Below are 13,317 nucleotides of genomic sequence, written 5' to 3'. Positions count from 1 at the left end.
TACTTTTTACTACGTTGCAGTGTCTTTGAAAGAATTCATAATCATTTGCTCTGGATGCTCGCGCACGACGCGCTGTCAGCGCTGACAACACTGGCGCACAGTTTGACAGACGTATTTGAGCTGTGACTAAAAAAAGCAAACTTCATAAGCAAGTTTTAGGACATTTCGACTGATTTTTCGGGAAAAGCAGTCACTATCGAGATGCTCAGCAGTGTAAAAACAAAAGTGTATAGAGTTTGAGCTGTTACGTGACTTGTAAGTACCAATGTTTTAGAAAAATAATTCTGTAGTCACCGCTTTAAAATTGTTTACATTGCTCTGGTTCTGTAGTAGCAGTTTGGTAATAAATAATCGCAGATAAACCGAATAATTAACGATATTTCTCGGAACATTCCCGAAATGTGTCACTATGTATGAGGAAGCCATAGGTCCGGGCTGCAAGGATTTCATCATTTTTCCGTTACAGATCAGATTGATGTCATTGTCATTTGCAAATTTTAATAATTGCCAGTCCGAATTGGTTTCAAATTCGTCAACATTGCTCATCTAACTATTGAAAAACATGAAGTAATAAAGTCATCTATCAAACCTTTTACTCAAAATCATCTATCAAACACTTTTTTAAGAATAATCATATTTCAATCGTGTTTAATGATTTTAATAGCAAATTTGAATCATAAAGCTCTTGGTGACAAATTTTCTAGTCATATCTGTGAAGTTTAGCGAATTTGAATTTCTCATGAAATTACGTCTATTTTGTAAATTATACGCGATTCTCCAGCACGAATTCATTATTTGCAAGCAAAAAGGACGATAGAAGACAATGTGTTATCATAACGTATAATCATTGCTTTCCGAAGCGAAAAATATTTTATTGCAGCGTAATGGTAACGTATTAATGTTACAAATTTTACAAATTTAGCAAAAACTTTTTTTAGGTGGTTACAGGCATATCGATTACACGCAAACAGTTTTTCCAAAATTGTTCTTCAACGCGATTTTTGGTAGTTATCCGTATTTCCAATCAACCATCAGTGAATCCCCTTCTAGGAAGGGGATTACAAATTGATAGAGCCATTTTTATTAATACCCGAACAACATATGCTACTGAAAGGTCTGACTATGCATGCATGTACAAACTCCAGCCTCGAATGATGGATAAAAATCTGTGGCATGGCAGTGGCCACGAGATCTAATACGTAGTTTCGCAGGAAAAAAAAACTGCCACCCAAAAACCGCCACCGTCATCATCAATCGATACAGATCGGTCTGCTAACGCTAGTGGAGGAGTAAAATGTAGCCACAGCGAGCTACGGTACAGCCGGCGGGCGCACGGGAGCGATATAAAAATGGTCCACAGAGGTTATGCCCAATCAACAACTCATCTCTCTAACGACCGCAAAACCCCTTTAAGCCGATGCTGTTGTGATCCGCTGCAACAGCAGCAGCACCAGCAGCGCAAAAGTGGGAAAAAATGCGGTCGTTTTTGTAGAATCGAGACGCGGTAAGCCACGTGGGTGAGTTGAGAGTCCCTATCATCTGCCATGCCACGGTACACAGTCTTTTGGAGCTTAAATGCGATAACCAATTAGTTTAATTAATTTCATTAACCATTCTTTGGTAAGAAAAAGCTCCAATTTTCTTCTCGATTTACAACAATATTCAACTGCAGTACACTAATTTGTACTATTACTACTATATTTAAAAAAAAAACAATTGTTTGCTTTTAAACACGTGTTTGGCCTCACTGTCGGCAACGAACATGCCGGCTCACGGTTTAGCACTTTCGGAAGTCAAGCGCTGCCGTGCGGGGGTGGAAAATGCCGCCACCATTGTATACGGATGTGGTGACTGAATTTGTGTTAATTGATTCTGCCTCGTCAAATTTTCGATCGCTGATTGCTGCGCTGCACACCACTTGCGCTCAAAAGCCCCGGTTATGATGTACTAATTAGCTGAGCCCCGGGTCCCCACACAGGTAATCCCATTTGGTATGCTACCAGATAAGCCCTGTCACATACATACATACATGGACACGGTATGCGCGTCCAGTAAAGCTATGTGGGATCCGGTGAGTGGTAGCTTGGTTTTTGCGGGCTTTTAAAATATTACACAGGCTAGTAATTCAATTACAAAAGATGAAAGGTTATGAAATCAATGTGAATTGATTGATGATCAGTGGGCTGGGCGAAAACTGCATAGCTTGCGAATGCCAATCGATTCTATAAACGTATTTCAAAAATGTCCCGGAGAGTTGTTGATACTCTGAACTAATTAGTTGTTGCAAGGGCAAAGCAACAAAGAGAAAAAAGCTTATTCTTTAGCGCAGATAAAATTATGGCAATATAATCAACGATAATTTATAGTATTTTTCTGGCAGTATAATTTTTAAGTTTGCGTTAATCTGATTGGTTTTATAATCTGATGAATCGGTCACTTTTAGCTTTTCTCAGCTTCTGAGTACCTACCTCATGTTATTGATATGCGTATGAAAAGTATTTTGACAAAAAATTATTTATTTAAAGAAGACAAGCAACACTCAAAGAAATTTGAAATGCATACAGCATCAACCTGTCAACAATTCCAGTTAAATTTCAGGCATTGGAATTAGTATTCGGTATGGGAAGATAAAAGCAGTCTGGATAGCAGCTTCAAAGCTGTAATGTTTTTTTTGTAAGTTACAATTTTCGGTTTCTTAAGCTTATTTTATTTTCGTATTTTTCTTCCATTTTAATCCGAAACAAGTTCTTTTAAATTGTAATGTTCGTGGTGTCCTGAATGTAATAAATTAAGCAACGAGCGTATTTTTCATTTTAGTATTCGCTCACTTTTGTGGCTGCTCAGATCTATTATCATGTACTAATGAACCAGTCGTATTATTATATGTGGGATCTAGAAAGTAAAAGTTTTAACCTAGTATGTAAGCTAACTGCATGTATTTCGAATTAATTACATGAGTATTTATATTCACCTAAATCACTGCATGAAATTCATTTACATCTTTTGACCAAACAACAGCATAGTTTTAATTTACTAGTTTTATTAATAAAGGAGTTTTTACTAATTCTACTAATAAAAGGGGTTTAACAGAAAGGGTTTCAATGGGCTGCATTGGGCTACCATACTTTAATAATGATCTGACGGTTTATACTGCATGTGACTATTCTATACCACGTTGTAGCCGTCTGACGTTTCTCTCACTGATATTTATGCTCTTTCACCGTTATAGCTAGGGGTGATCCAGCACTCATTGTCATTGTCCGTTGAGTGTGAGGCTAACGTCTGTAACAAGCCTCCATAGCTTCAAATTATGATAATCTTGCATTTTTTCTCATCTATCTTTTTATCTATGATACATTAATTACTGCATTCTATACAGTTAAATAGAAGTTATTGATATTTTGAATCTGCTCCTCACAACGTTACGTGTTCATTTCCGTTTTTACAGAATATACCAAAGAAAGGCAAATCTTTGGTACTGCATTCCATATCGGAACTCGACCTTCTGTTTTATTATACACAGACTTTGCAGCCAACTATTGAGTATACAGGACAATTGCGGGGCTAGCGCTAAGGTCCTACTGACACTAACAGTCTCTCCTGAGCCGGGACTCGAACATACGACGACTGGCTTGTGCAGCATCGTGCCTCGAGACCAGTCGAGAGGTGAATATATCTCAATGTAAAATAATATATTATTAAATTATATTAAATTATAAAAACTCGCTCTTGTCCTACCCCTGTATTAGTCACCCCTCATACCAGGCTTCACTCGGACGGAAAAATAGTCCGCTGATTATATACTATCGGCCCAAGACAGGACCAAAATTAAGAGCGTTAAATACATTACAAATTTCATAAGGCGTCTCCACAAATTACGTAAGGACTTTATGTGGAAGATTTTTCCACATATGGCGTATTCGTGAAGCAAAAAAAAAAAACAATTTAACCAATTTCAGGCAATGTCATGTTAAAGTTAATGAACTGAAATTTAAGTGAACGAAGCAAAATACATAATCATTCAACCAAGGAGATTTCACGCTTTCCCAAGGTTCAACTGTTGAAATCTCAGCGAGAAATAGTTCAACTAGTTTAATTTTTTTTAGTTTTGTAAGTTTTTATTTGTATTTTAATTTTTTCAATCTTTCGTAAGATTTTTTTGTATCCCCCTCTCCCCCTCGTAAGCATTTGTTATAAAATTTGGATACCTCCCCTCTTCCCCTTAATCCTTACATAATTTGTAGATGACCCCTGACACCAAACGTCACATTTCATCGCCGTAACCGAAATTTCGATGGTCAGGCCAAGCAAGCTCCCTGTCAGAGTCAATGACCTTGAACAGATCAACGGTATAGTTTCGGCCAAGCTTTTTACTCGCGAGAATCGCGTGTAAGTACCCGCACGGCACGTGGAGATCGACGGTGTCATGACCGGTTCGAGTCTGTCCGTTGACTGTTTATTGGGAGGCGGTATCGGCTGCTTCAAAAATGCTTGATGTCCCGATGTTAAGATATTGGACTGCAAGCAATTGCGGTATGTGTCGCTTGTTGGCAATACAATAGTATACACTTCCTCAGACTCGTTCCATATTACGTTTGCAGGATCTGACTTCCCAGCCACGTCTCAATCCACAAGTTTCACCTGCCTGTGCGCTTGTATGTACCGCTGGCAATGGATTGCAATAATTGTAAGCACAACCAGCTACTGCTGCATCAAAGTACGGTCCGGTAAGTTTGGTGAGAACTACGCTGGGGATTACTCCAGTGGAAATACTAAAAATATTATACACTGCGGGAAAAATCAGCATGAGTTCTTCATGCGCGGTGTACATGCAGCGCAAATAAACCGGTCTCTTAAGAAGTGTTCGAAACACTTATACACAGCCATGCTTAAGAAGACTGCGACCACTTCTACCAAAAAAAAAAAACGGACCCTCTTTGATCTTTTTCTTCAGATAAAATGGACTCTGACGTTTCACCAGCGGTAACGTCTCGCCAAGAGAGCTTCGCAGTCGCAAGGTTACAGAGTCCGCTTCGATAAGCGAGTGGTCGTGGGTTCGAATCTTAGTAGAATCAGGCCATTTGGTTGTCAAAGGACTTTAACATGGGTTCATTCTCAGGCTCTCTACTACATACCCTTCCTTCAAGCTGAATTCTATAGTACCCTTGCTGACTTTCATCCTAACAAAAAAGTCCCTCTTATAATAAAAATTTTCTGAGTAACGTATAATAGTTCTCTTCAGGGAATTGTAATTATGACGCGGTCTTGGCTGGAGGAACGAGGTTTCGATACGACTCCTTCCTCTTGACAAAAATATAAGTCCTACTTATAATAAACCTGACCAGAGGTGAAGCATTGAGCGGTGTTGGTAGGAGGAACGAGGTTCGATAAGACTCCTTCCTCTTGACAAAATAAGTCCTTCTTATAATAAAACTGATTTCAGAAATATTTACCCTCTACAGGGAATTGTAATTGGCGATATTGGCACGAGGAACGAGGTTTCGATAAGACTCCTTCCTCTTGACATAATAAGTCCTTCTTAGAATAAACCTAGCCAGAGAGGAACGTTAGGTGTAGCCTCAGTTTAGGCAGTTGAAATTTGGCGATATTGGTAGGATAGAAAAGAGGCTCGGTATAGTAGAGCAGAAAGCTTGAAATGTAAGGGTAAACTCTCACACACAAGCACGGATATAAATAAAAAAAGCGTATCATTCACTTCAACAGTGATACTGCCAAAAATATGAAGTGCGGAGTACAGAAAACACCTGGGCAATATCACAATAGATCAAAATGTCTCTGGTCGCAGTGATGAGTCCACACAGAGAAAAAAAACGTCTCGCCAACCCTGGTGAGTCTAGATAGAGGAAAAATATTTTCTCTCCCAAACTTTTCAGAAATGACTCTAAGATTTCCTAGAAAGGAATGAATAGCACAGACAAACCCAAAAGTGCTGTGGAAAAAACGAAGCGGACTCCTCTTGGGCCTGGAAATATATAATGCCAGAAGGAATTATCAGTACTTCCGAACCAAAAAAAAATCTAGATTGTCGAATTTTCCTGACATTGTGGACTAGATTTTTGACACTTTCAGTATACCTGATCTCATAAGAATATTTCTCACAGTAGGATCATTTTTGAAGCAGTTCAATACCCCTCAAATAGCCCCTCCTTGCAGGGATCGTATCCTTCGATGACTGAATCATTTGCTAATGTAAAGGATTCTTTCTATGTCTTGCAGTGGAATTGTAGCAGTATTACACCGACAACTGATTTATTTAATGTTATAATAAATCAATCCAAATGCTTTGCATTCTCCTTTGTGAAACTTGACTCACTCACAAATGCTAATTTCAACTTCCATGATTTTAATATTATTCACCGTAACTAAGAAGGGATTAAGAAGTGCTATTATTTTTATCACATTACCCTTCCCAAGGTTTCAGACACAGCCGCACGGTTGCAATATGCACCACGCAACAGTATAATGAACTGTTGCGTTGCTGAGAGTACGGCACCTCATGCTTTTACATTCTATCCGACCTGAGAAGAATTTGATTATGTTCGAACCAAAGCCTCAACACGATATAACGTGCTATCTTGTTGCGTGGCTGTATCGGTCCAGTTCCACTATTTGCTAACACGAGATGATATCTAGGTTTCGTATATTCGTATTACTTCTTGCGAAACAGGGAAAAATGCATAACTTGTAGAAAAAGACGGAGCCACCTACAACGTAGGTCCAAAATATCATGAAGCGATAAGCGAATCTGATCATAATGCAGTTATGCGAAAACTGAATGAAATTTGCACTTGCATTGATCGGTTTCATTTGAGAAACGTTAGTAAATAACACTGGTACACAAGTTTTGCCCTAGCTCAAATTGGAAAAAATGAAGATTATATATGCTGGAGGGCACAGCGGAGAGCAAATCTTATAAGCGGCCAACAAAATAATCGATGCTACCGGTGGTGGTGTGATTATCAGCATTCTGTAGCATACATTTCGAGCTGAAGATTATCGAATCGGTTCTTTTTAGAACTATAAATGCTTGAAGATAGAGTTACGAGAATTTTCACAACTACTTCTAGTGTGAAATGTCCATCTATTTCTCAATAATCATTTTTACAATAACGACCAGGGCGCACCAAAGATAAACGGTAGTGTTGCCTATAAATAGTTTATCACAACAAGACATAACCCTCATTTCAAGAATTTTCACTGCTAAATTGAGTGATTTTCCGGTTTAATTGTTTGTTTGTGTTCACTCGAACACCGTTATCAGTCAAATATCAGCAACGAAAATTAGTTAATCTAAGAACCAAAGTGATTTTCGCATCGGGAAAGCAAAAACTTTCTTTTGATGCTTATGAAAATCACTCAGTAGTATTGAAGATGTATTGGTTTGTTTCTCTTTCTTTCTATAAGCTACGTAGCCACGCCTTAATGGTAAAATCTACGCTGAACTCGATACAAAAGACTGCGTGTGGAAAATTCTGCTTCAGTTTAGTTTGTTCCACAATAGCGAGTGCGGTGCAGCTGTTAAAGCTTTGCGACATTGAGGAACGAGAGCTGCATACGAGCCAACTTCCAGGCACCGCGGAGCATGTTACCTGTATTCAGCACACGGCAGCAACAATAACCATCGTACGCTGCAGGATATTTTGCTGGCACAGTTGCTGGAGGGCACAGCGGAGAGCAAATTTCATACGCGGCCAACAAAATAATCGATGCTACCGGTGGTGGTGTGATCATCAGCATTCTGTAGCTACATTTCGAGCTGAAGATTATGAAATCGGTTCTTTTCAGAACTATTAGATAATGAAGATAAGAGTTATGAGAATTTTCACAACTACTACTAGTGTGAAATGTCCATCTATTTCTAAATAATCATTTTTACAATAACGACCAGGACGCACCAAAGTTAAACGGTAGTGTTACCTATGAATAGTTTGTCACAAGGTATAACCCTCATTTCAAGAATTTTCACTGCTAAATTGAGTGATTTTCCGGTTTCATTGTTTGATTGTGTTCACTCGAACACCGTTATCAGTCAAATATCAGCAACGAAAATTAGTTAATCTAAGAACCAGAGTGATTTTCGCATCGGGAAAGCAAAAACTTTCTTTTGATGCTTATGAAAATCACTCAGTAGTATTGAAGATGTGTTGGTTTGTTTCTCTTTCTTTCTATAATCTACGTGGCCACGCCTTAATGGTAAAAATCTACGCTGAACTCGATACAAAAGACTGCGTGTAGAAAATTCAGCTTCAGTTTAGTTTGTTACACATAAGCGAGAGCAGTGTAGCTGTTAAAGGTCGCGACATTGAGAAACGAGAGCTGCATACGAGTCAACTTCCAGGCACTTCGGAACTATGTTACACCTTTATTTTGCATACGGCAGCAACACTTACCATCGTTCGATGAAGGATATTTTGCTAGCACAGCTACTGGAGGGCACAGCGGAGAGCAAATTTTATGCGCGGCCAACAAAATATTCATGGTGCGATTATCAGCGTTCTGTAGCACGAATTTCTAACTGAATATTATGGAATCGGTTTTTTTTTCAGAACTATAGATGCTTGAAGATAAGAGTTATGAGAATTTTCGCAACTACTACCAGTGTAAAATTTTCATGTATTCATGCATCGTTAGTTTTAAAATAACGACTATCAAAAATAAACGGTAGTGTTACCTATGAACAGTTTAGCGCAGCATATAATAATATTTAGTTTAGCATATATTTAGTCCTACGTCACCATTTCATACAACCCCTAGGGCTGTATACCTTGTAGTATTTTCAGAGACTCAAATGAGTTTTACCTTTGTTATACTAAACAAAGGTTATAAAATCGGTCGAAAAACGCAAAATAGATCCAAGATCCGGAGGGCCGAACCGTATATACCATTCGACTCAGCTCGACGAACTGAGCAATGTCTGTTCATGTGTATGTGTGTGTGTGTGTGTGTGTGTGTGTGTGTGTGTGTGTGTATGTATGTTGTCTGTATGTATGTGTCGCAAAATACTAACGCACCTTTCTTATAGAACGCAATATCCGATTTTGATGATCTTATATGCAAATGAAAGCTACTGTGCTCGCCCAGAATGCTACCGAGTGGATTTAGTGGCTTAGATTTCGAGATATTGATCGAAGAGTATTTTTTTACATAGGATATTTAACTTTGAACACCAAATGAATCTGTTGAGGGCCAAGTCTTGTATACCAATCGACTCAGTTCAACTAAATGAACACTGGCTGTATATATGTGCATGTGTGTATGTACGTGCATAGATTTAAATACGTTGTTTATCTGTGTGGTATATCAAAATGGAACAAAGAAAAAAAAGAAAAAATCCCACCTTTCTTACAGAACGCATTATCCGATTTTGGTGTATACAAGTGCAAATGGAAGCTCTCAAGCTCTTTAGAAATCATACTGAGCGAGTTTTTTTATTAGTTGCTTGAATGTTAGAATATTTAAATCAGAATGTTTAAACATAAGATATTGTACCTTTTGGATCATTTCTGTCTCTATCTTTCTTTTTTTTCTATCTCCCCTTCTCTCTTTCTCTCTGGCTCTCTCTTTTTTCAACCGCTATTTATTTCTCAAAAGAAACTAAGAGTAAAAGATATCTTTGCTGTGTTTCATACTCTGTGTTGTGCGTCCTAACTAGTGTAAATTAATGAACCTTTTGTAACAGTTTTCAATATATTTCAGAGGGAACCGGAATGCTTATTTAAGTCCGCTTCTTACTCACCTGATACACTACCCTTTTGTGTATTATATATATTGCCTTCTAATATAAAAGTCAGTGCAAACAGAGTATCCATGTCATCCCACTTCTCGTTGTCGCAGCAAGTTTTATAAAGTTCTGAAATTGTTTTGGATTTTACCATACAGTCTAGGCCTTGAAAAAGAGTAACGTTCTCGAATACACTTTAAAAAGCCAGAATCCTTAAGTTTTGCGAAAAACCTTCATTTTCAAATCATATATGTGGAATAGAATTAAACTGACAACTTTCAAAAGTAGTTATATGAATTTCAATGAAATCTATTAGCATTTGATCCTCACAGATTTTATCAAGATTTTTGTTGATTTCTTGAAATAATCACACGTATGATTCAAGTAACTTTTTTACGGTAACAAAGGATTAAACGCGTTCCTGTATAATTCTGAACTATGATTTCTTGAGAGCGACTTTGTTGAACTTTGCTGCAAATCGTAGGAAATATTCGATGCTAATTCACGATCTTCAATCACTATGTGTTTTCTAGATTTTGTGATTTTTAAAAACGAAGCTATTGCACAGTGGTCCAATAAGGCAAAAAGTAGAATTTGATTCCATAGCGCCTTTTACCTTCATCCTAGCTTAAAAGTGTCTTCGAAACAATTGTTTGTATGAATGTCCCGCATATTTGAAAATTATCAAAAAGTATGAAAAATATACTATACTAAAAACAAAAAAAATAACTTTTTTGTGTCAAGAGATAGAAGATTAGTTTGTTCAGAAAAGTTGTAGAAGATTCAAAAATATGAAACTTTGTTAAAAAATGAAAATCCTATCCTTTTACGGTACAAAGTTATAAAGTATATTACATGGAACTCACTTAAAAGTTAGTTTTTTGTACTTAACTTTTGTTAGTTGCATTTTTCACGAAAATATTGTTGGGAGGAATTATGAGGGCACACAAAACACACATTTTTGCCAAAGGTTTTATATCTCCAGGACTTTTCCTTACAAAGTTATATCATATTTTAGCTTATTTTTTTGATATCTTAATGAACGTATAGGTAAAAAATGGGCCAGTGGAATCATGATGTCAAAACTTTTCCTTGAAGCTAAGCTCAAGTACTATTAACTCCTTTAGGTTCCATTTGTCCCAATTCACCCATATTAGAGTACATTTAGTCCTACAAATTACATGCAACCCCTAGGGCTGTATACCTTGTAGTGCTTCTCTTTTGTCGACCAGTGTAATTTTTTAGTAACTGCAACCCTGGTCAAAATTCACTAGAGATGCTCAATGGTTTTATATTCACTTCAACTCGATAATACTGAGTATAAAAAACGACGTGCATAACACTTATCCGATGTCAAACAAAAGTTTATTTAAAATGTTGGAACGTCTTTAGGAAGACGAGTTTTATTTCCATGTCCGCCACAAATCAACACCAGCACAAATAGAATATTATTGCCTACCCAGCCGCACAGCTGCAACATGCAACTCTTAACAGTGTAATAAACTTTTGCGTGGCTGAGAGTACGGTACCTTTTACTATCTGCTCTCATTGGACACAAGAAGGATTTGATGATTTTTCGTCCAAGCTACAACAAAATACAACGGAAAAAAGAGCGTTTTTTGCGTATTGCGAAACTGGAAAAATGACATAATGTATTACGTTCTGCTGTTAACAAATATGTTAATGTTAATAAAACTGATGTCTTGAAGGAGAATATGATGGCATAGGTAACAGTACTGCACCGAGCAATGTATGATCAGAGCGCTGGTTACTCGTCGTTTATCAGTGCAAAAAAACTCGATATTCATTTTTGTGCAGTCAAGCCAAGTGAAAACTACATTGCCGCTGTTGACGCACAGTGGGGCGTGGAAAACTATCGAATTGCCGTTTGAAATGTCTTCTTCTTCTTGTTTCGTATAGCAGCAAATATCAGAATTCAATATGATTTTTCGGGTGCCGCAAAATACACTGTGCCGCCGGGGACAACAAAATGCGTTGTTTATTTTTGAACTCTACACTCTGCTTTTTTCAGATTTATTTAATTAACTGAATATAGGGTATTTAAAAGACAAGAAAACCAAAATGCTCCGTACAGATCTTTGAATAGGTAGTTAAACGAGCTGTACTGATGATTATATTTTACTTACTAAATGAATTAAGTCCAATATGACAATCCTAGTTGCATCCCGCGGTGGCGGTATAGAGGAAATCTATTCATCTTGATATCAGAGTTCCGACATTGGTATTTGTATTTTTCAATTAAGAAAATATTACTTTCCATAACCTTACTTGTAATTGAACAACGATATGCAAACATTAATTGCTGATGCTAATGTTGTGCATCACTCTAGCCCAGTTTATTTTCGAAGATAACAGACATATAATTTTCAAATATGGTATCTTCGTTGTTCTTTGGTATCTTGAAACTGATCAATTTTTTCTGATTGATTCTGTATACTGATAAAATGTTTAAATTGACCTGAATTGAATGTTGACATGTTCATAAAAATCTATGTCAATTTCAAATTTTCTGTGAATATACATTTTCTACTAAAGCTGTAATTCGGTAACTATATTTTTTCCACGAGCTTGTAACTGCAGGAAAAAAAATTATGTGACATTTTTGCCGCTTTGTGATCGGTGAGTGAGCCAACTTTAACAAGACAAATAGATATAGAAGGAAGTCTCATTTCTACTAAATCGTACTCAATTAAATATTTTATAGAAGGTTGCCTTTTCGCGTATTAATGAAAATTCGCTGTATTAGAATGAAAGGTATCCATCAATGGTCCAGAAACCAATTTTAGGGGAAAATTTTGGTCTATAGCAATATTTTAGAGAAAAACTTTCTTCTACAAAGTTGTTACATATGACAAAGCGCTTATTGAAAAAGTATCAAAAATTAGGGTGACCAAAATATTCGAATTTTTTTACTTTTTAAGTGGTCAAAGACGACCTTAACAGAGTAGAAATGGCTACCAATGAACTAGTTTTAGTTCCAAGTCGTTTGAAGTGTCGCTTGATGAATTTGGGCTGACAACCTAGATACTTGATATTACCACCCGAACCAAAATACTTTACTTTTGGAAGATGTTGAACTTAAATTGGTTAAAATAAATCTAGCAAACTACAAAAGTAAAACGAGCTCAAATCAAACATAGCTTCAAAATAAAAATATACAAGTGTTGTAGTCCTACGTCAACTATGCGGTCGTGTCTTGGATACCACCCTCCTACTATTTTTTCAATCCCAAAACATGTTGTTTTTGGAATTAAAAAGTGATATTGGCAAAATTTCATCCTAAAAAAGGCTCAAGTCATTAATGTTTGGACACTGCACAATGGTCCAGAAACCAAAATTAGGGGGAAGTTTGGGTCTAGAGCTCTAGAACAATGTTTTAGGTAAAAACTTTCTTCTACAAAGTTGTTACATATGATAAAGCGCTCTTTGAAAAATTATCAAAACTTAGGATGACCAAAATTTTCGTGCAATCAAGTATCTACTTTTTATCTTTCTACAATTTTATAGCTCCAATAATTTTAAGTAACTTTGTAAAAAAAAGTTTTTCTCTATCT

The sequence above is a fragment of the Wyeomyia smithii genome, chromosome 1 (assembly GCF_029784165.1).
Source record: "Wyeomyia smithii strain HCP4-BCI-WySm-NY-G18 chromosome 1, ASM2978416v1, whole genome shotgun sequence".
Lineage (NCBI taxonomy): Eukaryota > Metazoa > Arthropoda > Insecta > Diptera > Culicidae > Wyeomyia > Wyeomyia smithii.
The sequence above is the reverse complement of the archived record's forward strand: the minus strand, read 5'-3'. Positions refer to the sequence as shown.